This window comes from Triturus cristatus, chromosome 10, assembly GCF_964204655.1.
Source record: "Triturus cristatus chromosome 10, aTriCri1.1, whole genome shotgun sequence".
Classification (NCBI taxonomy): domain Eukaryota; kingdom Metazoa; phylum Chordata; class Amphibia; order Caudata; family Salamandridae; genus Triturus; species Triturus cristatus.
In genome coordinates, this window is record NC_140593.1 from 693,355,271 (window position 1) to 693,382,670 (window position 27,400).

A 27,400-nucleotide genomic window follows, 5' to 3' on the forward strand; every position below is an offset into this window, starting at 1 on the left:
TATGCATCAGGCATACCATGCAGTTTTTCACCACTCTCTCCGCACACTTAGTAATTCCATCATTCTTCCATACTGGAGCTAACATTTTACATATCCCTTTCGAACTGATGTGCGCCGCTCCATGCGCCATCGTGACTACTGCAAGTACATACGCATTGGGTAACATCCAACGTTGCTGCTCAGACAGATCAATCCAACATCCACTCGAATCTATTTTACCCGTCTTCTCCTTCCATTCATTCTTCTCATTTTCAGTTGCCTCATTTTGGATTGCTTTCACACTGTCAATCGTATTTTCACACATTCCTGATTCAGCAATCCATCTTGCAGACGTTGCAACGTACATTCGGCTCATCATGTTCTTGGCCGTTTCTTTAGCGACCTCATCAGCAAAATTATTCCCTCGGCCAACATCATCCGTAATCTTTCGATGTGCACTGCACTTCACAATCGCAACTTCATTCGGTAGGGTCAGGGATTCTAATAGATCGCTGACTAGCTGTCCATGTTGGATCTTAGTTCCATGGGACGTGAGAAAACCTCTTTCTTTCCAGAGACGTCCAAAACTATGTGCAACGCCGAAGGCGTACTGGCTGTCAGTAAACACATTCACTCTCTTTCCCTCAGCTAAAACACACGCTCTTATCAATGCAATTAATTCTGCTGCTTGGGCAGAATTCTGACTCACTCTCGCAGCCTCAACAATCGTACTCAAAGTCGTAACTGCATACGCGGCCGTCACATCACCATTCTGGAGTTTAAAGCAGGACCCATCGACATATAACGTGCCGTCTGGGTCTGATAACGGAGTATCTTTTAAATCAATTCTACCTTTTGTCTCTTCCTCAGTTCTGAAACAACAATCATGGGGCTCTGAATCACTCGACTCCTGAGCAGTCGGCAACAGCGTTGCTGGATTCAATATGTTACATCGCTTGATCTGATTGTGACTTGCCAAAAGTGTCAGCTCGTAGCCTGATAGTCTAGCACTGGTGAGGTGCTGAGTTTTCGTTCGATTCATGAGTGTATCCACAGCATGTGGAACCATGACTACTAACATGTTGTTCATGACTAGTCCAGCAGACTGTCGAATAGACACTGCGGCTGCTGCCGTGGCTCTCAAACAACTTGGCAATGCTCTGGCTACCGGATCTAACGTGGATGAAAAATATGCACAAGGCCGCTGCTTGTCGCCAAATTGTTGCGTTAATACGCTCAATGCACAACCTTCTTTTTCATGGACATATAGTGTAAACGGCTTACTGTAGTCAGGAGTACCCAACACAGGAGCTGAACACAGCGCATCACGTAAGTCAGAGAAGCTCTGTTGACATTCATCAGACCATGGCAAAGGGCTCGGAACACCTTTTCCAGTCAGGGCTACCAATGGTTTTGCCATGAGGGAAAAATTTGGAATCCATTGCCTGCAGTATGACGTAATACCCAAAAACGCACGTACTTCTCTTTGTGTGCTTGGTACAGTTGTGGTAAATAATTTAATTACCGGGACGGAATTTGATACAGAATCTTAAATAACATAGCTCAGTAAAATTAGAGGCAGAATCCGTGGTATAAGAGGTTCGGAATGGGCTTTATTCCAATGCACAATTCGAATTGTCGACCTCAGGTTCCATCACCACGGGGGTTCAGGAAGTGAAGTACAACACTTTATTGATAAGTAATCATTTTTATAGAACATACATTACAATGAAACCAATGTAAGAGGCGTAACAATTGATAGCAAAGATAACATCTCACATGCGTAGTGAAAGAGGCGTAATTGGGAGAAACAAAGAAACGTTATTGGTTGTGATGTCACATATGGGTGGCTCTATGAAATAATTTCGCAATGTCAGCAGAAATACTTGGCAGAGATGCGCGCGCAGCAGCATGACGTGTAATTGACGTGCAACTAGGGGGTGAAGGGGACTTGACATTTACCTCTACATGTGGAGACAAGAAGTCTGGGGAGTCAAGTCAACCTAATCCCAAATCATATCTAACATCCTATGTTTAAAGAACTATGTTATCCACAAGGGAAGGACTCTTGGACAAAGTCTATTCTATACTGACTGTGTGTGCGTGCACAAGCGTCTAAGTGTCTACGTGAGATGCAAGGGGCAGAAATCTTTCCATGGTAACAGGGCTATGAATTACTTGCATGAAGACAGAGAAACCGGGCCCTTTGCTCAGTAGCTGAAGGAAATGTTTACCTAAACTACTAGACAGGAATGCATCGGCTGAGGAACGAAGCAGATAACTTGAAGGTGAAATACAGGTTTTGGCAGGGAGGCAGACCGGCCGAGTCAGGCACCGTTAGCCGCACAGGGAGTAGGACAAAGTTCATGGATACAGATGCGAGCTCAGACTGGAGCTGTCAGAGGCAGAAAGCAAGGAAAGGCTCGATGGCAGAATCAGGGCCTACTCGCCTGAACTGCAAAATGGAGTAACTGAGCCATATAAAGTCGGTGGCCTTTTGTACTTAGGAATCGAATATCCAGCCCATTCATGGCGGATCTGAAAGAGGACATGTTAACGGTGGACGCACATGTATTTGCGTCTTCATAACTGGAACTGGAGGGATCATACATGTACTTGTAACATGCACAGGGAACCGTTGGGGTCCAAGATAGGGGACATAACTGATCATAAAAATCCATATTTCCACATTCCCTCCTTGTCCCCTACTTGCCCTTCAAGAGATATCAATCTTCATTAATCCATTAATCTGTTCATCTAGCATCATTTGTTCTTCATTCTTCTTTCGGGATCTTGAATGAAAACCTTGATGTGGAATACACGATGTGGCACACAGACCACAAATCGCTGGTCCACATTGCAGGCATAAGCAGCAACTGAATAGTATAAGAAGGCCAATACCTAGGAAGGATAGAACTCTCCATCCCCAGGCTGATAACACGCTCCAAAACCACCCGGACCAAGTCCAAGTGCCTGGATTCTGGTGTATCTGGCTCACAATCTTATGGAGGCGAGTTATAGCTTTATATACAGATGGCGAATTTTCTGGTATGAATACGCAGCAACTTGATCCGATGACCCTACAAGCTCCGCCCCTATCGGCCAATATGACGTCAAGGACAAGACGATTTTGAAGAACAACAATCCTCATCGCAGACTGTTCCTCTGTCAAGTTGCCTAGGGCGGCAATAGTTTCATTTACTACGGCTTCAAGAGTCCTAGTTAATCTACGTATTAGCTTACTATTGGTAACTGTACCTATATAAGGAAAGAGACCTTTATTAAAATCTACATACTTTTCCCATGCCGTCTCAGTGTAATCGACAATTGGGAGATCTCTCCGTTCTCTATTGGGTACTAAATGAATATTTCTGTGGTAATCAGGAGGAGCTAGAAAAACAGGTGGCAAAAGGAATGCAATGTAACAGGTACCATCCCAATCTAGAGGCAGACGCATATATGCAGTCTGACCACATATGAAGTAGGAATGGCGAGAAGCTCTAAATGAAGATTTGCCTTGATCACTAAATTCTATTATAGTATTGCATTTACTATGGCCCATATGTATGGAACCATTCTTTCTTACACACAATTCACCCTTAGCTGGGAACACTGACATGGCAGGCAAAATTGGTGCAACTTCGGATTCGACATTCAGAATCATGAGATTAAGTGTAAAATTACCTAATCCATATACTTCATTTTCTAGATCAGTTCCTGTTCTCTTGGGACGACCCTCCTTGTCAGGGTAGCAGACTTTGAGTAAAACTAAGTTCAGATTTCCCCATACCCAATTGTCTTGATAAACTGCTGTGTTTGAATCTAAAGAATTGATTAAACTAAACCATGCTCCACAGGAGCCATTATGTGTAAACGGATATGGAAAGAGGGGCAGAACTCCCTTATAATTCTGATAGGGAGGGAGTCGGCCACATACCCAACAATTGGTAGCATTACTAGTCTGATGGGAATGGTGTAACATACTAATGAAAGTGTTATTGCGCAGCGCAAATCTATAGGACAACTCATGCGGGGGTAGTTCACTAAAAGAATGTTCAGCAGTAACATTGTAAACATGTTTAGAAATAGGATAATATATATGCAACAATATACTTGCAGTCATTATTATAAGACTCAAGAAAAACAAAATTAATAACGTCACTATGCAATGACTACGCAGTGATTTACAGTACGCATGTCGTTTCAACATTTTTCGGGTTTTTCCTCTATTCAGGTCTAAGGGATACATGTCAGAGACAAATTCAACCGCTTCACCTTGGAGAGGACTTAAACAATCAAATTGTCTGACTTATTAGACCTGAGTTTTAGTTTATATTGTTCTTGGCTACTAGATTCAACCAAAGGGAGCTTTGAGTCAATGGGTGAAGACACACGAGGTGTGGTATTTACATCCGATGGTAGTCCATGAAATTTCTTGATATGACTTGAATGTACCCAGCCTTTTCTGCCTTCGATCTTCACGGCTGTCCTTGTGGTAAGCAAAACAAGTTGTGGCGACTTCCACCTAGGCTCCAGCTGAGTCTTCCGGTCAAAGTTCCTCACCAGCACTAGGTCTCCCGGAACTATGTCATGGGGTTTCACCTCAGTGTTGTCAGGAAAGGCTGCAGCTACCTGTGAACGACAAGATTGTAGTGCAGACATCAAGGAAGCCAGGTAATCTGTCAGCATATTACAGTCAACATCAGTTATTTTACGGGGTATAGGCGTCCCCCACATATTCGGTGGTCTTCCAAAGATCACCTCATAAGGGGATAGCCCTGTTCGAGAGTGTGCTACCATTCTCATGTAAAAGAGTGCAACTGGTAAAGCTACTACCCAATCGACACCCTTCTCTCTACATATTTTGGACAATCTGATTTTCAAAGTTTGATTATGTCGTTCCACGAGACCTGCTGCCTCGGGGTGTCGGACACAATGAAACTTCCACTGATATCCTAGCAAAAGTGAAACATGTTTCATCAGTTCGGACGAGAGCGGCTGGCCGTTATCTGAATAGACAACACGTGGTAAACCGTACCGTGGGAAGAATTCTCGAACTAGCTGCTTGGCAGTGGTCGGGGCAGTGTAATCTGATACTGGGTAAGCTTCAGTCCAACGAGAAAGAGCGCAGACAACTACGAGAACATATTTGAATCCTCGACATCGTTCCATCTGGATATAATCCATCTGGAGGACTTCAAAAGGGTGATCAGGAGGCTGAAATCCACCCTGCTCTACGGGGATGCTTTTACCTGGGTTAACACCGACAACATATCATACAGGTACGGACTTTTTGCTTAGCTGCTGCTCGTAAATGTTTGTTGAACCAAATGTGTTGAATGCTGTCTAGCATAGCTTTCTCTCCTAGATGCGCTGGACTGTGTATTGTATTTATGATAGCTTGGACCATTGAGTCATGAAGAAACCATACAGATTTCTCCTTCGTCATCCATCCCTGATCTGTTTGGATCCCTCCTAATTCAGTCCATTTCTTTATCTCGTCTAATGTAGCATGTGTCTGTATGTCAATTACGTCAAGAGCGGGATCCTTAATCGTCATACAATGTGTTGGTGTCGGAACTATTGTCTTTGTCATGTCGGATGTGCGAGTTTGAGCAGTCTGTTTAGCTGTTCTGTCAGCTAAATCATTGACTTGAGAAATGATATCAGTAACTTTCGTATGTGCTTTGCATTTCATAATTGATATAGCAGTGGGTAGATGAATTGCGTCTAACAGAGCATGAATGAGGGATCCGTGCTGAATGTGGGCACCGTGAGAAGTTAAATAACCTCTCTCTCGCCACAGCACGCCGAAGTCATGTACAACTCCGAATGCATAACGTGAATCAGTGTATATGTTGACTTTCTTATTTGTGGCTTGAATACAAGCTTGTGTCAGAGCAGTAAGCTCTGCTGCTTGGGCTGACAAGGTATTTATACAGTTTGTTTCAATGACTTCAGTATCTGTTGTGACTGCATACGCGGCCACTAAATATCCTGTACTTGTTCTCATACATGAACCATCTACATACAACGTCAGGTCTGGATCTAACAATGGGACGTCTGTCAAGTCTTGTCTGGGTTTCGTCGTGATTGTAATAACTTCAATGCAATCATGAGCTAGTGGGTCTGTTCCGGTTACAGGTAAAAGTGTGGCAGGATTCAATGTATTACAACGTCTGATTTCTATATGTGGCTGAAACAATGTTAATTCATAACCTGTAAGTCTTGCTATGGTCAAGTGTTGTGTTTGTGTTCGATTCACAAGAACCTCTACTGCATGTGGTACTTGTACTGTCAACGGATGTCCTAACACTATGGCATCGCTTTGTCTTATTGCTAAAGCTGTTGCAGCCACTGATTTCAGGCACGCAGGCAAAGCCTGAGCTACGGGATCTAATGTACTAGAGAAATAGGCACATGGTTTGCGTGATCCTGCTTGTTCCTGAGTGAGTACTGACAAGGCAGTACCCTCGCGTTCTGTAACAAAGAGTGTAAAATGTTTCCTATAACATGGTGTCGCTAAAACAGGTGCTTGACATAGAGCTTTCTTTAAGCTTTCAAAAGCTAGTGTGTGTTCCTGCGTCCAAGGGAGGACAGTCGATGTGGCCGCCTCCTGTGTTGTCAACTGAATGAGTGGTTTTGCTAGAAATGCATATTGAGGGATCCACTGCCTACAATATGAAGTGAGGCCTATAAAAGCCCGCACCTCCTTTTGTGTCTTGGGTATTGGCATGTTAGCTATTAACTGAATGCGGTCGGGTGTAAGCTGCCTTCCCTCCTTGGACAGCGAGTGTCCAAGATAAACAACTCGCTGGACACAGAATTGCAGCTTAGAAGGGGACACCTTGTGCCCCTTTTCAGCTAGAAATTGTAAAACCGTCAGTGATGCTTTTTCACATTCAGGTTCGCTTCGAGCGGTGATCAGCAGATCATCGACATATTGAAGCAGTGCAGTGTTAACTGGCATGTGTATACTGTCAAGTTCTCGTTTCAGTGCTTGGCTATAGATGCTGGGGCTTTCTGTAAATCCTTGAGGTGCGCGTGTGAATTTAAAACTTCGTCCATTTAAACTAAATCCGAACAAGTATTGGCTTTCCGGATCTATTGGGACGCTGAAAAAGGCATTCTTGAGGTCAATTACAGTAAAGAACGTTGCTTGTGAATCAATGGCTGTCAGCAATGACGAGATATCGGGGACCACAGGGAATTGTGGCACAATGCATTTGTTTAATTCGCGCAGATCAATAACCAATCGATATACTGGCGGGGCCTTTGGATCAGTTCGTTTAAGAATCGGAATTATCGGGGAATTACATACATTGGAGTCGGTTTCCACAACCACTCCTTGGGCAATAAGCTCGTCAATGATTTGCAGTAAGGCCACTACAGCATCTGGTGGTAACTTGTCCCTATTCGGGCGCCAATCATGTGGTAAATAATTTAATTACCGGGACGGAATTTGATACAGAATCTTAAATAACATAGCTCAGTAAAATAAGAGGCAGAATCCGTGGTATAAGAGGTTCGGAATGGGCTTTATTCCAATGCACAATTCGAATTGTCGACCTCAGGTTCCATCACCACGGGGGTTCAGGAAGTGAAGTACAACACTTTATTGATAAGTAATCATTTTTATAGAACATACATTACAATGAAACCAATGTAAGAGGCGTAACAATTGATAGCAAAGATAACATCTCACATGCGTAGTGAAAGAGGCGTAATTGGGAGAAACAAAGAAACGTTATTGGTTGTGATGTCACATATGGGTGGCTCTATGAAATAATTTCGCAATGTCAGCAGAAATACTTGGCAGAGATGCGCGCGCAGCAGCATGACGTGTAATTGACGTGCAACTAGGGGGTGAAGGGGACTTGACATTTAGCTCTACATGTGGAGACAAGAAGTCTGGGGAGTCAAGTCAACCTAATCCCAAATCATATCTAACATCCTATGTTTAAAGAACTATGTTATCCACAAGGGAAGGACTCTTGGACAAAGTCTATTCTATACTGACTGTGTGTGCGTGCACAAGCGTCTAAGTGTCTACGTGAGATGCAAGGGGCAGAAATCTTTCCATGGTAACAGGGCTATGAATTACTTGCATGAAGACAGAGAAACCGGGCCCTTTGCTCAGTAGCTGAAGGAAATGTTTACCTAAACTACTAGACAGGAATGCATCGGCTGAGGAACGAAGCAGATAACTTGAAGGTGAAATACAGGTTTTGGCAGGGAGGCAGACCGGCCGAGTCAGGCACCGTTAGCCGCACAGGGAGTAGGACAAAGTTCATGGATACAGATGCGAGCTCAGACTGGAGCTGTCAGAGGCAGAAAGCAAGGAAAGGCTCGATGGCAGAATCAGGGCCTACTCGCCTGAACTGCAAAATGGAGTAACTGAGCCATATAAAGTCGGTGGCCTTTTGTACTTAGGAATCGAATATCCAGCCCATTCATGGCGGATCTGAAAGAGGACATGTTAACGGTGGACGCACATGTATTTGCGTCTTCATAACTGGAACTGGAGGGATCATACATGTACTTGTAACATGCACAGGGAACCGTTGGGGTCCAAGATAGGGGACATAACTGATCATAAAAATCCATATTTCCACACAGTCATCTGCGAGATTGCTTTGATTCTCTCTGGGGTCAACCTTCTTCCCTCCTTTGACAAAAGATGACCTAAGTAGGTCACTTCTTGGCAACAATATTGCAGTTTAGAAGGTGACACCTTGTGATGTAAGTCTGACAAATGATGCAACAAAGAGATTGTAGCTGCTTTGCAAGTTTCCTTGTCATCAGCGGCTAGTAGAAGGTCGTCTACGTATTGGATCAGAGCAACACCATGAGGAAGTACAAGGGCATCTAATTGACTCTTTAATGCTTGACTGTAAATTGAAGGGCTCTCACAATAACCTTGTGGAGCGCGTTTGAATCTGAAACTGCGACCTCCTAAGGAGAAACCAAAAATGTCTCTACTTTCTTCGGCTATCGGAATGCTGAAAAAGGCATTTTTCAAATCGATCACTGTGAACCATGATGCCGATGCAGGAATCAATGTCAGTAATGCAGTGATATCTGGTACCACTGGAAACTGTGGAATCACAATTTTGTTAACCTCTCTGAGGTCAATCACAAATCTGTAGATTGGAGGTTTGGAAGGGTCAGTGCGTTTCAAAATCGGCAGGACAGGACTATTGCAGACATTTCCTCTCGTTTCTTCTATCACATCCTTTTGTATCAAGTCTTTTACAATCAGTAAAAGTGCTTGTTCACCTTCATTTGAAATCCGATACTGTGGGATTCGTGGAAATTTAACATTCGCTTTCAGACTTACCACGTAAGGGGGAATTTCCAAGAGACCTACATCGTTAGGACCAGTCGCCCAAAGAGTATCGGGAGAGAACGCAGCTCCGGTGGGAGCTTATCCATCGACATGTACATCGGAGAGATGACTCGTTTACCTAATGTGAGCTGTACTCCCGAAGGAGAACAGTACAGTGTCGCATGCAGGCGCTTCAATAGGTCTAAACCAAGCAGATTCTCATTACAACCGGTTGTTAGGATAAGGGGTGCTTCTAGCTCGCATGGCCCAACAGAGATAGATAAAGCACTAGACACAGGATTGTGAACAGGGGCGCCTGAGAAACCTACTGAAGTGTTCGTTAAGCCGGACAAAGGTGCGCCAGGGAGTTTTGCACACATGATTGAACTTTTTGCTGCACCAGTATCCAGCAGAAACCGTTCGACCACGCCTGAGGTAACTACTGCGACATAAGGTCCACTCTGATTAACTGGAACTGATACTACTCCCTCTCTTTGCCTGCGGCTGTCCTATTGCTCGCTTCTATGGATCTCTTCATTATGATCGTAGTAATCTTCAACATGATACTGTGGAGATCTACCTGGTTGCGTAGGTTGTATATTTCGCTGATCGAAATAATTCGATTGGCGATCAGTCTGTGGTGTCATCATACCACGCCCTCTACCTCTAGGAGCTTGCATAAACCCAACATTACCTCTCTGAGCTGGGACACCACTAGTTTGTGGGTGCAGAACTGGACACTCATTCTTATAATGACCCTCCTTTTTACAATAAGCGCACTGGTTCCATGCTAACTGCTGTCGGGGAAAATTATAATTAAATCTTTGTGCTATCCCTTGCTGGAATTGTGGTTGCTGTTGAAACTGGAGTCGCTGCTGTGAATCTGACTGATTCGAACGAGGCGGATATGCTTGTTGCAAAAGAACTTTGGTTTTTAAATCTTTCGTTTTCTTTTCTGATTTTTCCTTCTCTTCTTTCTCTCTATTCTCGTAGTACTGTGCGGTTGCAAGTATCTGTGCTGTCGTCGACACTGCCCATGCACTTTCTGAATCCTTTAACTTGTTACTAAGCTCAGGTAATAAATTAAACACGAACTTATCAACAAACAACCTCTGACCTCCCTCGGTACTCATATCTTGCCCACTGTGGTCCACGAAAGTCGCTTCAAATCTAGTGAAGAAGTCAGAGACGCTTTCGTCCTTCTTTTGCTTGCATGCTGATAGTTTATCCCAATTTACTCGCAATGCTGGCATCAGCGTTTTCATCAGATTAATTATTCTGCCAGGTAAGTCAGCAATCAGAGGTTCAGGTTTAGCTCCGCCAACCTGCTGTGCGTCTGCCGCTACGATAGCTGGCCAATCACCTCCTAAGGCGACTGGGTGATTCTCTTGCCGAATCTTGGCCCATATAGGCTGTGGCACTACATTACCAAATAGCATTTCGATGTCTGCCAAATTCATGATACATGCTTGAACTGTCTGTGTTAATTCTTTGTAATAACCAGCAGGATTTTTACGCGGGTCTGGCAATGCTTGTTTTACCGCTAGTACTTCAGCTCGCTTCCAAGGGATGTGTATCCACACTCTCTGGAATTGTGCTGGAGCAGCCGCAATACCCAAGTTCCCATCAGCGGCAACTGCTTCGCGCCATATGGGCGGAACTTCCCTCATCGGATACTGACCTCGCCTTTTTCTAGTTATCGGTGTACCATCAGGGTCTCTTGTCGCCCTAAAAGGGGACTCATCCCTATAAGCTAAAATCAATTCTATCGCTCTCCCTACTTCTGAACCTATCACCATTCCTGCAGCAAATTTCTGCTGAATATTTATTAAATCAGAGGGGACTGTATCCAAGTCATCATCCTCCCATTCTTCACGCACAAGAGTACACATCACGTCAAAAACATAACGTTGAGTTGGTTCATTCCATTGCATAAATGTGTCTAACACTCTTCGTGCATCATACTTCGCAGCTTTCGACATCCACCTAAGGGCTGTCTAATCTAGTGTGTCTCGTTCCTCGGGACCAGGAAGCTGGCTACGTCTCTGTATAGAGTCAGAAACGGGGGTCCCAATTAAAGACCCGTAGAGAGGAGTTAAGATTTTAGTTACAGAGTCGGTTATTTTCCGACGAACAGAAAGCGGAGTCAGAATGTTTACATGGTTCGGGAGCAGAGCAGCTGAAGCAGATGATATAGTGAGGGTGGGTGTAGCAGGTAAAGCAGTTTGTGAAACGACAGGTAAAGGCGGAACAGGCGACCCAGGGAGAGGGGGTGCCGTAGGATCATTGACCACGGGAAAGACAGGAGCTGGATTCAAAGGAAGTGGAGCACCTATTCCATGCTGACCAGCAGCTGGCTGTACAACAGGTAGTAACTGTGGTGCTGTAATACCCTGTGCATACGGTGGAGGTGAACTCAACAGGTAAGACAACAGAGGATCCTTTTCAGGGTCCTCTATCGGCTTAGCAGGACAAGATGGCAAGACAGGGTAGCATTTATCGATCGCCAAATTATGTTTTCTATTCGCCATCTCCATTGCTTTCTCAGTTTCGTTGACATGCAACTGCCTAGCAGACTCCATTAAAGTCAACCCTTTCTCTTTCTGTTCTTTCTTCGTTTTCCTAATTTCTCTCTGTTTGGCTTCTTTGCGCCATACGCGAAAGGAATCAACATTGCCGGCCGGGCTTTTTTCTTGAACAACTTCATTTCTAAATTGTCTAGAATTTCACTTTCGAAACTACCATGCGGTGGCCAACTAAGGACACCATCTTTCTTGGTATAACGGACCCATACTTCATTATACGTAATAGGACCCACACCATGTTTACAATAGAGCTCATATGTAGGAGTTCCAATCGGAGGAACCGAACACGAATCCTCCAACCGGGAATCCCCGTTGCAACGTAACCAGTACAAGAAACAATTTTCATCCTTAATCATGACTACAAAGACAAATTCCAACCAAAAATGCGCAGAGGACTTAGGCCTACAAAAATGAACCAATACCAAAATACAAAGATTATCTTAACAAGAGCAACCAATGATAATCTACAAATCAAACCAGAGCAACAAAGAACAACCAAATCGAGCGTAACTAAATATTTAACTGAAATATGGAAGACGTCACCAATGAGAACCTGTCTACGTCTCGCAGTACTAAGGTCTGCACCTCGGGTCCAAGACAGGGCGACAGTCAAGGCAGCGGTCCTCTGTAGCCGTCTGGGAACGGGAACCCTCGTGGAAGAGATCGTCGGGCCACTTTTACGACATGCAGGGATCGATGAAGCGGGGTACCTCCCTCCGGAATCTTCACACGAAACTTCTCGAACTTTTCAGGCTTTGGACCGGTACCAGATGACGTCGCCCCACGTTGGGCGCCAATTTGAGGTTCTGGACTTTTAAGAGTCCAGAGGTGTCAGGGAAACAACACCCGAAGACCCCTGAGTTCCTCCTGTCTCGGTGCACAAATAAACAGAGACACAGGCTTCTCGATGGCGGCGTCAAAGACCAAGGTTTATTACTGCAGGGACACATAAATCATAGGAACCACACAGAGGCAGAATCTAGGAGACTGTTCAAATTGCATTAAGTGGGTCGTTTCTTAAATACAAGAAAAATGTCTCGGGGCAACATTACACGAATATTTCTCATGCCCAACCCGGTATCCCAAACAGATAATAAATAAATATCAAACAATGATTAGTTGTGGGTCTTTCGGTATTCAATCAGGTCCTCTCGACAGTTTTTCATTCTTCGCCCGATCCTCCCCATCATAAAAATCGTATCCTCCCCATTGTAAAAGCCCAGAAGGAAAGGAGCAGTGCCAGGTGCAAAGGATTGAAATGTAGGATAAGAGGTGTTTATGGATCATAAACGGGCAGGGCAATCGTCTTCGGCCTTTCAGTCAGGACAACGGACACGAGAACCAGTATAGCAGGACTGGCCTCAGGCAAGGGAGGCAGTTTGATTCTGCCTAGTCATGCAGCGTCAGCCTTTCTCGGGCTCCAGCTTACGTGTCCTTAACAAGGTGATCTTGCCGGGGTCATCGTCCGTTCATTGACTATGTGAGGGCAAGAAACAAGATGGATGCCGTAACTAAAATGGATGCCGTGGTTTTTAGAGAGAATGCCCTAGTTTCCAGTGAATTCGTGCTAGTTGCAAAGCGAAAACACTGTCACGTATACAATGGATCATTTGCGGTTCATTGGTACCAAAATCGTGTCAGTACTATGATACCAAATCCACGGGTTCGGATCGCTACAGAACCTCAGGGTAGTGCCTAGGTGATTAGAGGAGTGCATAACTGATGCAGGGGTGATTGGATTCGTGCAGGGGTAATGTCTGGGTGATTGGAGTAGTGCGTAGCTAATGAATGGGTGATTGCATACCTGCAAGGGTAATGTCTGGGTGATTGGAGGAGTGCATGGATAGGGCTTGGGTGATTGGAGGAGTGCAAGGGTACTGCCTGGGTTATTGCATGACTGTATTGGTAGTGCCTGGGTGATTGCATGAGTGCAAGGGTAGTGCATGTGTGATTGTAGGCGTGCAAGGGAAGTGCCTGGTTGATTATATAAGTGCAGAGGTAATGCCTGGGTGATTAGAGGAGTGCATACATAGTGGCTTAGTGCATGGATGAGTGCATGGGTAGTGCCTGGGTCATTGCAGACTTACAGCTGAGACATGTGTTGAGGTTGCTGCTTTATATTTGACTACGTCCAACATCCTGAGTAGTAGCAGAATAGTGAAATTGCAGCATAAAAGTCAGGTTTATGACATGGTATACACTTTTGTACTAAAGCTTCACCATTCTGTAACTGCTCAGGGTGTTGGGCCTACCCAAATATAAGGCATCAAACCTACACATGAGTCTGTTATAAATCTCACCATATTCCTGAAAGCATGTATGCATTCGTCTCTACTTTTTACTAGTACTACCATATATAATGGAAACATTTAAATATAGATATATCTATCTTTTATACATGTAGCATGTTCAGAAGCATAACACATATGAGAATACATATGCAACTAGAGAAATACATCAATCACACGACCATACAGACATTACAATTTGACAGACTACATTTAACATTTCAAACAGACACCTAGATATATGTGACATACTTCAACTAATGTTTTACATAGAATCTTATAAAGCACCATAATCAGTCATTCCTCACCCACCATATCTTAAACACCACTTTACTTCTCCTGCTGCTTTACCATTTTATTACTACTCAGATATACAGTCTAGAAAAATACAAAGCAACAACCCTTCACATATCTCTGTTGTAAGTCTCCCCATATTTCAAAAAGCATGGATGCATGTGTATGTACCTTTCCCTAGTGCCATCATATATAAAAGAAGCATACAAATAAATATATACCTGTGTTTTATACATCTAGCATCTTCAGATGCATAACACATTTGAAAATACATCTGCAAGTACAGACATACCTCAGTCACAAGATGATGTACACTTTAAAACTTAAGAAGCTGCACTTCTCATTCCAAGTAGAGACCTAAAATCATATGGTGTATTTCACACATACCTTTCCAGAGACAAATATAAACCAGTAACCCATCACATGTCTATGCTGTAAGTCTCACCATCTTCCTAAAAGCATTCATGCATGTTTGTATGCCACATACATCAAAGACTCTATGTAGATATGTCTCTATTTACTCATGCATTCTGATATGTGTTATCCATCTCAAGATGGTACATGTGTAAAACACAAGTACACATCTATTTGTATGCCTCTTTTATATATGGTGCATTAGCAAACGATATACACATATGCATGCATGGTTTCAGGAAGATGGTAAGACTTACAGCAGAGACCTCTGAAAGATTTCTCCTTTGGTTTTTGGCTATGCTCAATACCTAACTACTAGTAGAATTGTAAAGCAGCAGCACCAGATAAAGTAATTTTAAAGAAATTTTGAGCGAAGAACTAGTGACTATGCTACTTTGTAAAACTCTCTGGAAATGTTCACTTGAAGTGTGCTGAATAAATCTAGGTCTCTCTTTGAAATATGAAGTGCAGTCTCTCAAGATTTAAGGTCTTCATGATCTTCTGATTGAGGTATGTGTGTACTTGCACATGTATTGTGATATGTCTTATGTATCTGAAGGTCCTAGACACATAAAACACAGGTATATATCTATTTGTATGTTTGTTTCATATAGAATGCTACTAACAAAATATACAGACATATGCATGCATGCTTTTAGAAAGATGTTAAGACTTACAGCAGAAACAAATAAAGGATTGCTGGTTTATATTTCGCTAGGCCCAACACCATATGTGGTCATACTGAAGTTTAAGCCATGTTAGGAGATGGATTAGTTATTACACTACTTTGTATATACCGCATAAATGTGAAGTACAGTCTGTCAAGTTTTAACATATGCATGGTGTTGTGACTAAGGTATGTCTCTACTTGCACTTGTATTCTGACACAAATTATGCATCTAAAGATGCTAGACATATATAACACAAGTATACATCTATTTGGATATTTCTTTTATATATGATGCTGCCACCAAACGTTACAGACATATGCATGCATGCTTTCAGGAAGATGGTGAGACTTACAGCTGAGGACATTAATTGACTGCTGTTTAATATTTGGCTGGGCCCAACACCCTAAGTAGTCGCAGAATGGTGAAGCTGCAGCAAAAAAGTGCATGGGTACTTGCTGGGTGATTGCATAACTGCAGAGGTTATGTGTGGGTGCTTGAAGGAGTCCATGGGTAGTGCCTGGGTGCATGGAAGAGTGCATGAGTAGTGCCTTGGCGATTGTAGGAGTGCATCAGTAGTACCTTGTTGATTGCATAAGTGCACAGGTAGTGCCTGGCTGATTGGAATACTGCATGGATAGCACTTGGGTGTTTGCATGAGTGAAGAGGTAATGTGTGGGCGATTGGAGGAGTGCACAGGTAGTGCCTGAGTGATTGAAGGAGTGTATGGGTGATGCCTTGGTGACTGCATGTGTGCAGGGGTAATTTTTGGGTGATTGAAGAAGTGGATGGGTACTGCCTGAGTGATTGAAGGAGTACATGGTTAATACCTGGGTGATTGCATGAGTGCAGGGGTAGTGCCTGGGTGATTGGAAAAGTACACATGTAGTGCCTGAGTGATTGCATGAGTACATGAGTAGTGTTTGGGAGGTGTTCATGGGTAGTGCCTGGGTTACTGTATGAGTGCATAGGTAGTGCCTGGGTGATTCCATGAGTGCATAGGTAGTGTCTGGGTGATTTTATAAGTGTATGGGTACTGGATGGGTGATTGGAGGAGTGCGTGAGTAATGCCTGGATGATTGCTTGAGTGCAGGGTTAGTGCCTGGGTGTTTAGAGGAGTGCATAGGTAGTGCCTGTGTGATTTTTTAAGTCATGAGTACTGCCTGAGTGATTGAAGGAGTGCATGGGTATTTCCTGGGTGATTGCATGAGAGCAGGGATAGTGCATGGGTTATTGGAGGTCTGCATAGGTAGTGCTTGGGTGATTTTGCAAGTGCATGTGTACTGACTGGGTGATTGGAGGAGTGCATGGGTACAGCCTGGGTTATTTCATGACTGCATAGGTAGTGCCTGGGTGATTGAATGAGCGCAGGGGTAGTGCCTGGGTGATTGGAGGAGTGCATACCTAGTGTCTGGGTGATTTTATGACTGCATGGGTTATTGCATGACTGCATATGTAGTGCATGGGTGATTCAATGAGTGCAGGGGTAGTGCCTGGGTGATTGGAGGAGTGTATAGGTAGTGCCTGCGTGATTTTATAACGGCATGGAGAGTGCCTGGGTTATTTAGGGTGTGCATGCGTAGAGCATCAGTGATTGCATAAGTGCAAGGTTAGTGCCTGGCTGATTCATAGTTACTCAGTGCATGGATGAGTGCATCAGTAGTGGCTATGTGATTGCAGACTTACAGGTGAGACATGTGATGGATTGCTTCTTTATATTTGACTATGCCCAGACATACTGAATAGTATGTCTGCATGTGTCTGTACCTTTTACTAGTACTACCATATATAAAAGAAACATACAAATAGAGATATATCTATACATCTAACATCTTCACATGCATAACACATACATCAATACATATGCAAGTAGGAACATACACCAATCACAAGAACATGCACACCTTAAAATTTGAGAAACCACACTTCACATTTCAAAACAGACTCCTACATTTATGCATCATACTTTAAATGTATCTTTTCACACACTCACACAAACTAGCCTAATCACTAATCTGTTTCCTAACATGTCTTAAAACTCACTATTGTTCTGCTGCATAACCATTCTTCAACTTCTTAGAATGTTGGGCCTAGCCAAATATAAAGCAGCAGACTATTACATGACTCAGCTATAAGTCTCATTATATTCCTAAAAGCATGCATGCATATGCGTCTACCTTTTGAAATCATCATCATATATTAAAGAAATAAACAAATAGAGTGCACTTTATGTTTGAAAGTGACACCTACATTTCTGCGGTGTATTTCAATTGTACCTTTCCCCAGACTCATAGAAAGTAGCATAATCACTAATCCCTCTGCCAATATGTCTTAAAACTCACTTTGGTGCTGCGTCTTCACCATTCTAAGAATACTCAGAATATTGGGCCTAGCCAAATATAAAGCAGCAACCTATCACATGTCCCTACCATAATTCTAACCATATTCCTAAAAGCATGCATGCTTGTATCTGTACTTATTGCCAAAAGTATAAAACATTTCAAAATACATGTGCAAGTAGAAACATAACCACGCTAACAAGACCATAAAGGCCTTAAAACTTGACAGACTACGCTTAACTTTCAAACACACACCTAGATTTATGCTGCATAGTTCAAGTAAACTTTTACACTGACTCTTAAGTACCATAATCAATAATTCCTCTCCCAACATATCTGAAACATCACTTTTCTAGTAGTGCTGCTTCACTATTCTACTACTAATCAGGTATTGAGCATATCTAACAGCTACGCAACCCTTCGCTTATCTTTGTTGAAAGTCTGCCCATAATTTTGAAAGCATTTATGCATATATCTGTACCTTTTCCTAGTATCATCATATTTAAAAGAAATATACAAATACATCTATTCCTGTATTTTTTAAATCTAGCATCTTCAGATGCATAGCACCTATGAAAATGCATCTGCAAGTACAGACATACCAGAGTAACAAAACCATGCAGATCTTAAAACGTAAGAAGCTGTACTTCTCATTTCAAATAGACACCTAACATCATGTGATATATTTCAACCATACCTTTCATCAGACTCATGCAAAATCGGCTAATCACTTATTCCTTTGCCAACATGTTTTAAACCACAGTTTTGAGCTGCACCTTCACCATTCTGCAACTACTTATGCTATTGTACATACACAAAATATAAACTAGCAACCCTTCACATGTCCCTGCTGTAAGTCTCACCATATTCCTAAAAGCATGCATGCATATGTCTGTACCTTTTGCAAGCAGCATCATCTATAAAAGAAATATACAGATAGATGTATACCTGTGTTTTATACATCTATCATCTTCACATGCATACCATGTACCATAATACATGTGCAGGTAGAGACATACCTCAGTCACAACACCACCCACAGCTTAAAATTTCACAGACTATGCTTCAAATTTAAAACAGAAACTGAAAATTATGTGGTATATATGAAATGTAGCTTTCCACACACTCATATAAGTTACTCTAATAACTAATATCTCTTCAAACATGTCTCTAACCTCACATTTGTGCTTCAGCTTTACCATTCTACAACTACTTAAAATGTTACACCTAGCCAAATACATAGCAGGGACCCTTCACATGTCTCTGCTGTGAGTCTCACCATATTCCTGAAAACATGCATGCATATGTCTGTACTTTTTTTTTAGCAGCATCATATATAAAAGAATGTGTTTTATACATCCAGCATCTTCCAATACATATCACATATCAGAATATATCTCCTAGTAGAGACTTTCTTCTATCACAACCCTATGCACACCTAAAATATTTCCAGAGCAAATTTCCAATTTCAACCAAACACCAAAAATGATGTGGCATATTTCAACTGTAACTCTCTAGAGACTTGCAAAAAGTAGTCTAATCACTAATACCTTAAGTCAACATCTTTTAAACCACACTTTTGTGCTGCATCTTCACCACTCTACTACTACTCACAGTTTTGAGCCTACCACATACAAAGCAACAACAACTCTTTGTTCTAATTCATGCACCGTCAAATGTATAACACATATGAAAATACACGTACAAGTAGATACATACTTCAGACTCAAGTCAATGCACACCTTAAAACTTGACAGACTGCATTTCCAATTTGAAAGCAACACCTAAACGTATGCGGTATACTTCAATTGTACATTCCCACACACTAAAACAAACCACCATAATCACTAATCCATCTTCCAATATGCACATATTACTATATAGAATCTATTTCAAACAACATTTAAGTAGAATAAAACAAACTACAATACACATGTCTACATTTAATAATATATTTCAAACATCAGTTTTTTAGTAATTTTTAAAGTTTAAAAATAAAGCTAATACTTAATACACCTCACAAATTTATAACTCACATTCCAAATTGATTTGTCGAATATGAAATATTAGAAACTCATAAAAGAGTTTTTTTGTATGCACACAATCAATGTAATGCACCACTCTCAACAAGGTAAAACCAGGAGTGGCAAACTTTGCCTCTCTTTCTCCACACAAATAAATGTAAGTAACAAATCACATTGCTTCCTGCATAATTTCAAATTGTAAAAGACATTTCTAGTGGTTAGACATATTAACCCTTACCAACTGACTTCTAAAAGTGCCCAAACTGGCTCTGCAATTTTCTGGAGTCGCAACTCCACGCTGCACCATCGCGATGGAGCCACGAATCCATACGGGAGTTCAAAAATACATTACTAATAATAATAGCACTATTTTTTAAGAACACACCACTTCTAAACATAGTACTGAATTAGGAAATCTTACTTTAATAACATATCACTTATATATGCAATACAATTCCATATTTGAAAACCACAGATAAGATTCAACCCTTCCCCCATTTTGCTTAATCCCAGTTTCCATAGTAACAGTTTCTGCAACATTCAACTGAAGAGGCAGGTCACAAATTCACCATATTTTCAAGTTCAGCACACAACGTTACAAAGGAAAATAGCAGGAGTGGTTGACTTTTGCAAAATATTACCTTATCCTATCTACTGTACCTCTCAAACATTTTTTAATAACCAATAAGAAACATGCTTTTTAAAGAAAGTAACATCCATTCTTTTTTTGAGTGTACAATGTTCATAAAAAGCCAATCAATTCTCTACCTTTTAAAAAACAGCATCTTGTTCACCATTTTAGATACCTTTTTTCTACCAACTGACTACCTCAGCTACAGACATCTTTTCATTACATCCAGACATACCTTCAAGATGCTTACTGTATGGACTGTTGGGCACAGATATGTTTTCTGGCGCAAAAGGTATGCTGAACGCAGAGGTTTCGACAAAGACCTAGCTTTGCAAAATGTGGATATTAAATGGATTGCACAGAGAGGATTAAAGTGGCTCTAATTGATGTCTTTGGTTAAAACCTTTTTGCATCTCCAACCCCCTGATCTCATGATTGTGCACTGTGGTGGCAATGACCTAGGCACATTGACTGGGGTAGGTCTGGAAATGCTAATGAAGGACACCTTTGCACAATTGATTCTGCTTTTACCTCAAACTGTCTTTGTATAATCTAATATGTGCCAAAGACAAAAATAGAAGTGGTCATATCAATTCTGTCCACAGTAAGCTAGAAAGAATGTCAATAGAGCTGTTTCCGCTTGCCTCAGAGTCCATAGGATGGGCTCCATCTATAACAACAACCTATTTTGTTATATGGATGACATCTATGTAAGTGATGGCGTACACTTCAGAGATCATGGGAACAGAGTTTTTCTCAACAACCTTAAGCTGTGCATCCACACTTACATGTGGCTACAACAAACACATAATGAAAACAAGGGCTCTTTTCAGATCCACCCTATAACACAATAGTGAATCTACATTTTTATACACATATTTTTTACACATTTTTTAAAAACAATTGTAAATTCATGCACCGGTTGCAAATCAGCAAAAGCATGAATTCAATGTACTACAACACAGTACACTTTTCAAGTTTAACTATTCATTTTTAATTTGATATACTTTGACTAACTCTATCAATTCTAATATTTTTTTTATTACATTTTGTAGTCCTCATTACACTATGGCTACAGAACTATGAGCAAATTGTAGACACCCTCGATCTGTCTGTGGTCCAAGCAGTTTCGGACTCGTACCTTCCACAGCACTGGTCTATTATAAAGGGGGAGGGGCTGAAAACCCCCCACCACCTAATCCATGGTTGGATGTAATCATTGGACCAGTTATCAATGTTTATGAGCCACCTGTAGGCTTATCCTCGAGCCCTATCCTGACCACTTCAGAAAGTCCTCCCACATTTCTGCGGACCTTTGTGGGATCCCCTTGGTATCTAAGTTACATGTCAATTTAACCACACTTAACCAGGTGATTGTATTTGGAGGGTGGGGATCCAACCAGTGTTTACAAATCTCTTGCCTGGCCAGGAGTAACAAGTAAAATAGTAAACCCTGTTGCTTAATATTCAGAGCCTGTTGGGAGACATAATCCACCCGAGGAGTACCAATGTTTCAGTCAAGATTATATTTTCTGCTAAAATGGCCCTTATGGTGGCTTCTACAGCCTTCCAAAAATGTTTTAATTCTGGGCATGTATAAAAGACAAGGACATCACTGGCCCTTGGGTGGTTGCATCTTTTACAACTAGGAACAGGCAGTAGCACAAAGTTGGCTAGTCTTTGCGGTGTCCAATACAACCTATGGATGACAAAAAAATGATGGCGCTTAAAGTTAGCTGGTGTTACTGTGGCATAAAGTAATTTCACAGAGTCTATCCACAGAGATTGTATGCTGCCTTCCTGCAATATATCTGACCAGACCTCCAAGATGTCCTTCATTTTATCTTCTTCGTCCTCCAAAAATTGTCCAAACCATTTTGCCACATCTTTAGCTTTCTGACTGGTATCCTGGAGCGAGGCCTCAAAATTCCAGTTACTACTGACTTCATCCACTGCAGTCAGAGCCCATGAAGTAAGCTGCAAGTACTTGAACCTAGAAAGCCTATTGCCTGTCTTAATGTTCAAAAGCTCCCAGGGGACCAATCCTCCTGTTGTTATCATGTCTCCCCATTTCGTTATCCCTGCCTGTTTTAAGGGCAAGCTTAGGGCATCTTCCAGACATTCCAGCATCCCCGGGATTCCCAAATTGGGGAAAATTCTGAGAAGTAGCCAATCTTTAAAGTCTGTCTCACTTCCAGCCAAAGACTTAAAGCTGATCTTAAAACCTTTAACCTTACTTTTTTTTTTTTTAATTGTGCACCAAATTTATGTAAGAATGCTCCTCCCAAATCTTTAGTCATTTCTCCCAATATTAAGCCACAGGGAGTTTCATGGACTCCCCAGCCAACATACGAACATTTTTAAATTGAAAGGCCATGAAATAAAGTCTGTGTCAGGTTTACCAAGCACTCTTACCTGAGTTCTCCCAACTCTTAACTGTAAGGTGCTTGGTGAAGTTTCGCAGAGACACTATGGGCCAAACTCCCAGTAACTCTATTCAGCAACCTGAGATAACAATTGCACACTGCAGGTTGACTATAGGAATTAGGGAGGAGGGCCGGATTCTGACGCTAATGAAGTTCTTGTCGTCGACTTGCGAGCCAACAAGAAGATTCCTTAGGAAAGAAGTTTCAAAATCTACAACTAGCCTTTTCTTACAAATATAGCTTTTTTCTTTTAGATATACTTTTAAACTGTGCCAAAGATTCCTACCTGCGATCTACAGAGTAGGGCTTCGCGTCCAGGGAGTCGTCAGGAGGGACATCTGGTGTTTTAGGGGTTGTTGTCAGGTGGAGAGTGTCCGATGTTTTTCCTGTTCTCTCCTTAGATGTGCGTTGGTTAAGCAGTGAGGTGTAGTAGATCTGAGTGCAAACAATATGACTTCTATTAATAATTATTCACTTTTAAACTCTACAGAGCAAATCTGTGCAACTATGCCCCCTTTACACTTACTTCTTTAACCTTCTGTTCATATCATTCTCACGACAAGCTTTTTCTAGAGAAAAGGGGATAAAACATTGCAAGCGCATATACAACACTCTGTTGCAACTCTAAACAATTTTCAATGAGGACTAAAACAATTATTAAAAGTTTTCTGTAGCCTTAAACGTTCTAAAATACAATAATTCCCCAAAAAGTTTTGGTTCCTATGTTTTTTCATAAACAAAGGTGTGTCCAAAAATTGTTCGTATTTTCTTAAATCCCTTTCGTGCGGTGGGCACCTGAAGAAATAAGAATTTCCACTTAACTTAGTTTTCCTTGTTCTCTTCAGGTCTCATCTCACCGAGAAAACGAAGATGCAGGAAGCAGGGATGCTCAAAAGGTAAGTGATGATCCAAAAGCATGATGAGTTCCAGCGCGATGTTTCTCTGAGAAGAACCGGAAGGCTAAGCACCTTCTAGAGCCTGGGCGTGGCTTTAAATACTTCAGCCACACCCAGAGATGTCCGTAGGAGTAAGCGCATTTGAACGTGCTCACGCTGTGTTCAGGGTTTCACACAGCGCAAACCAGCCATGAAATAGAAACATCTTCCTCAATGCTTTCTCTTCATTGCAGGACTCGAACAGGGAAGCACTTGGAAGCGAGTGCTTCTCTGAACTCTCTGTATCTCCCGCAATGCGCTGTTTGTTTGTATCCTATTACATCCTGAGAGCAGAGACTTTAAAGCATTAATCTGTTTTCCAACAAACATTGATAAATCCAATACTCATTATTTACCTCTTAATCACCTTATCCATTTTGGTAACTATGAATACATGATTTTCTATACAAATACCACAAACACACATGTTTTGCAATACCTCTCTTGGAATGCAGGATGCACGGGAGAGGGGTGGGTTTTTTGCTACGAGATTATTTACGAATCATTTGTTTTAAGAACGTGGGTTCATGACAGTGCCTTTTAAGAACGTGGGTTCATGACAGTCTGAGATCTGGTAATTCTAACCCCCCCTTCTTAAGGCTACTCCTTAGATACTCCAAGATATTTTCCATTGTATTTTGTTAATTTTATCCTTAGGGGAACTGAGTGGTATGCAGTTAAAAAGATATGTTAACTTTGGGAGAACTGAAATTTTTATCAAATTGACCCTTCCATATATTGACCAGGGTAAATTCTTCCTCCTAGCTAGTTGTCTATCAACATCCTTCATCACTCTCTTCAGATTATGAGAGGGAATCTCATCAATTTTATCCGTAATTAATATTCCCAGATATTTCATCTCTGAACAGACTCTGCCACCCCACCCAACCATGTTCCAACACATTACTTCTGTTTTTGAAGTATTAACTGAATACCCTGAAAGTGCCCCGAATTCAGTTGTCAGTTGTTCTATCTTAATTAATGTTTGAGCTAGGTCAGAAGTGTAAATTGCCAAATCATCTGCATATAGTTCAATTTTACTGTGCGTTGGAAGCTGGTGGATAGGGATAATCTGCTCATCTGTTCTTAACATGTGCGCCAGAGGTTCGATGTATATATCAAAAAGAAGAGGGTACAAGGAGCAACTTTGTCTGGTCCCTCTATAGATTTTGAAGCTTCCTGTTAGGGAGCCATGGAAGAGAATTTTGGCCATGGGGTGCTCGTATAGTTTTTGTATTGCCTGAATAAAATCAGTACTGAAGCCCATTGTACCTAAAACAGCCCAAAGAAATGCCAAGCTGACACGATCGAAAGCCTTGGCTGCGTCAATAGTGATCACTGTCAATGGAATCAATCTCTCAACTGCTAGATCTATGGTCCCTTTTAATGACAATGTGCGCTCTTGTATTTGTCTCTTAGGGACAAAGCCTTTCTGGTCTCTATGTATCAGCTGGGGGACCACCTTGGCCAGTCTCCTGGCCAATATACCTGTGTTAAATTTATGATCCGCATTTAATAAGGAGACTGGTCGATATGAATCGGCCTTCCTCTGATCCTTAGCGGGTTTTAGGATCAAAGTGATTATGGCCTCATTCCACGAGTACGGAATCCATCCTTCCTCCTTATAAACAGAATTAAGGAGAGCCACCATTTCTGGTACTATATCCTCTACTATCAACTTGTAGACCTTGACCGGTACAGAATCAGGGCCTGCCACCTTACCGTTCTTCATGTGTTTAAGTTGTTCTCGTATTTCCTCTTTTGTAATTGGGGCATCAACCCTGTTCCTCCCTTCTGTTGTTAAGACCGGGAGACCTATGTTATTTAACCAGCACTTTAAAACCTCTTCATCCGGGCTATCTGATTCTGCATATAGTTCTGAGAAAAGTTTTACCCAGCTTTCCTGAATTTCCTCCTCTTTGTTTGTAATATCCCCCTCAGGATTGATGACCAGCTCTCCTATATGGTTTCTCGCCCTATCTGCCCTCGCCTTCCAGGCCAATAGTGCTCCAGCTTTTTCGCCATACTCAAAATGTTGCATTTGACCCACACCCCACCTTTCCCTACACTTTGTTTCTAATCTGATCTTATAATTCAATGTAGCTTCATCCAGCTTTTTTTAATGTTTCCTCACTGTGCGGTATATCCTGCTGCATCCTTCCTTCTAATAGCCCGATATCCTCCTCCAGCTTCCTTAACTCAACTCGCTCCACTTTATTCTTACATGAGATCTGGCTTTGTAAAACCCCCCGAATATAGGCTTTGAAAGTGTCCCAAATGACACAAATTGGTGCTGATGAGCATTGATCTGGAAAAACTCTAATGTTGTTTTTTTAAAAAGGCAGCCACGTCTAAATCAGATAGTATGGCTCTCTTCAACGTCCATCTAGCATTATTCCTCATGTTAACTTCCTTCAATGTGATACTAACCATATTATGATCAGAGATATGTCCTGTAAGTATATGGACAGCTTTTATTTTCCTGGCCCACTCTCTATCTGCCAACAGGTAATCCAAACATGAAAAGTGATGGTGCTTCTTACTATGGAGAGTGTAGCCTCTTTTTCCTTTCATTAGGTTCCTCAACCATGCCCAGCTCATTTAGCATATGTTTAAGGGCCTGTCCTGTCTTTTGCGCTTGAGCCTGGACACTCCTACTCGTGGATCTATCTAATATTGGGTCTAGAAGGGTATTAAAAAACACCCCCTATTATTATGGGTGCCGTTGCCCCAGCTAATCTTAGTTGTATATCTTCTATGTATTGGGGGGTCATCCGTATTTGGACCATAAAAACCAGCACACACAAAATCAGAATCCAAAACATTTAAGAGTGGCCGTGAACCATCAACCTGAACTATCAGTGTTAGAAGCGGCCATCTCCACACCAGACCTTTTCCTAACGATTATTGGAACACCTTTAGAATATTCTAGTTGGTCTGACGCTACATAACTCCCTACCCAACTTTGTTTCAGGTATAACCCCCTGCTCTCGCTCGCCGTTAAGTGGGATTCATGTATGATACATACTTGGGCTTTAGATTCTTACAGATACCTCATTACTAGCCTCTGTCTGTTTTTTTACCATAAACCATTTACGTTCCAAGTTGCAATTAAAGCCTTATTGTCCCTCCATGACATTTATATTATAGTGCCATAGTTCCTTGATCTGAGGATCTCTGGTTCTTTATGTTGAAAGTAAGCTCGGGTGATGTATCTGATATATCTAATGAGGACTTATTTTTTATTTTCTCCAGCTGCTCCCCACTCTGTGCACCCTTAACTCCCTTAACCACCCCCATAGGAACCCTTCTCAAACTATCAGGCATAAATCCCTTTGAACCGCTGAAGGAAGAAGACTTATCTGTAGTTATAGCTGAGCCTCCCCCTCGCCCCCTCCCTAGTATTAATAACTGTGTGTCCATATTATATTTGTTACATTAATATGTTTTTTTCTCCTTTTTTTAAAAACCTTTATTTTCACTCTTATT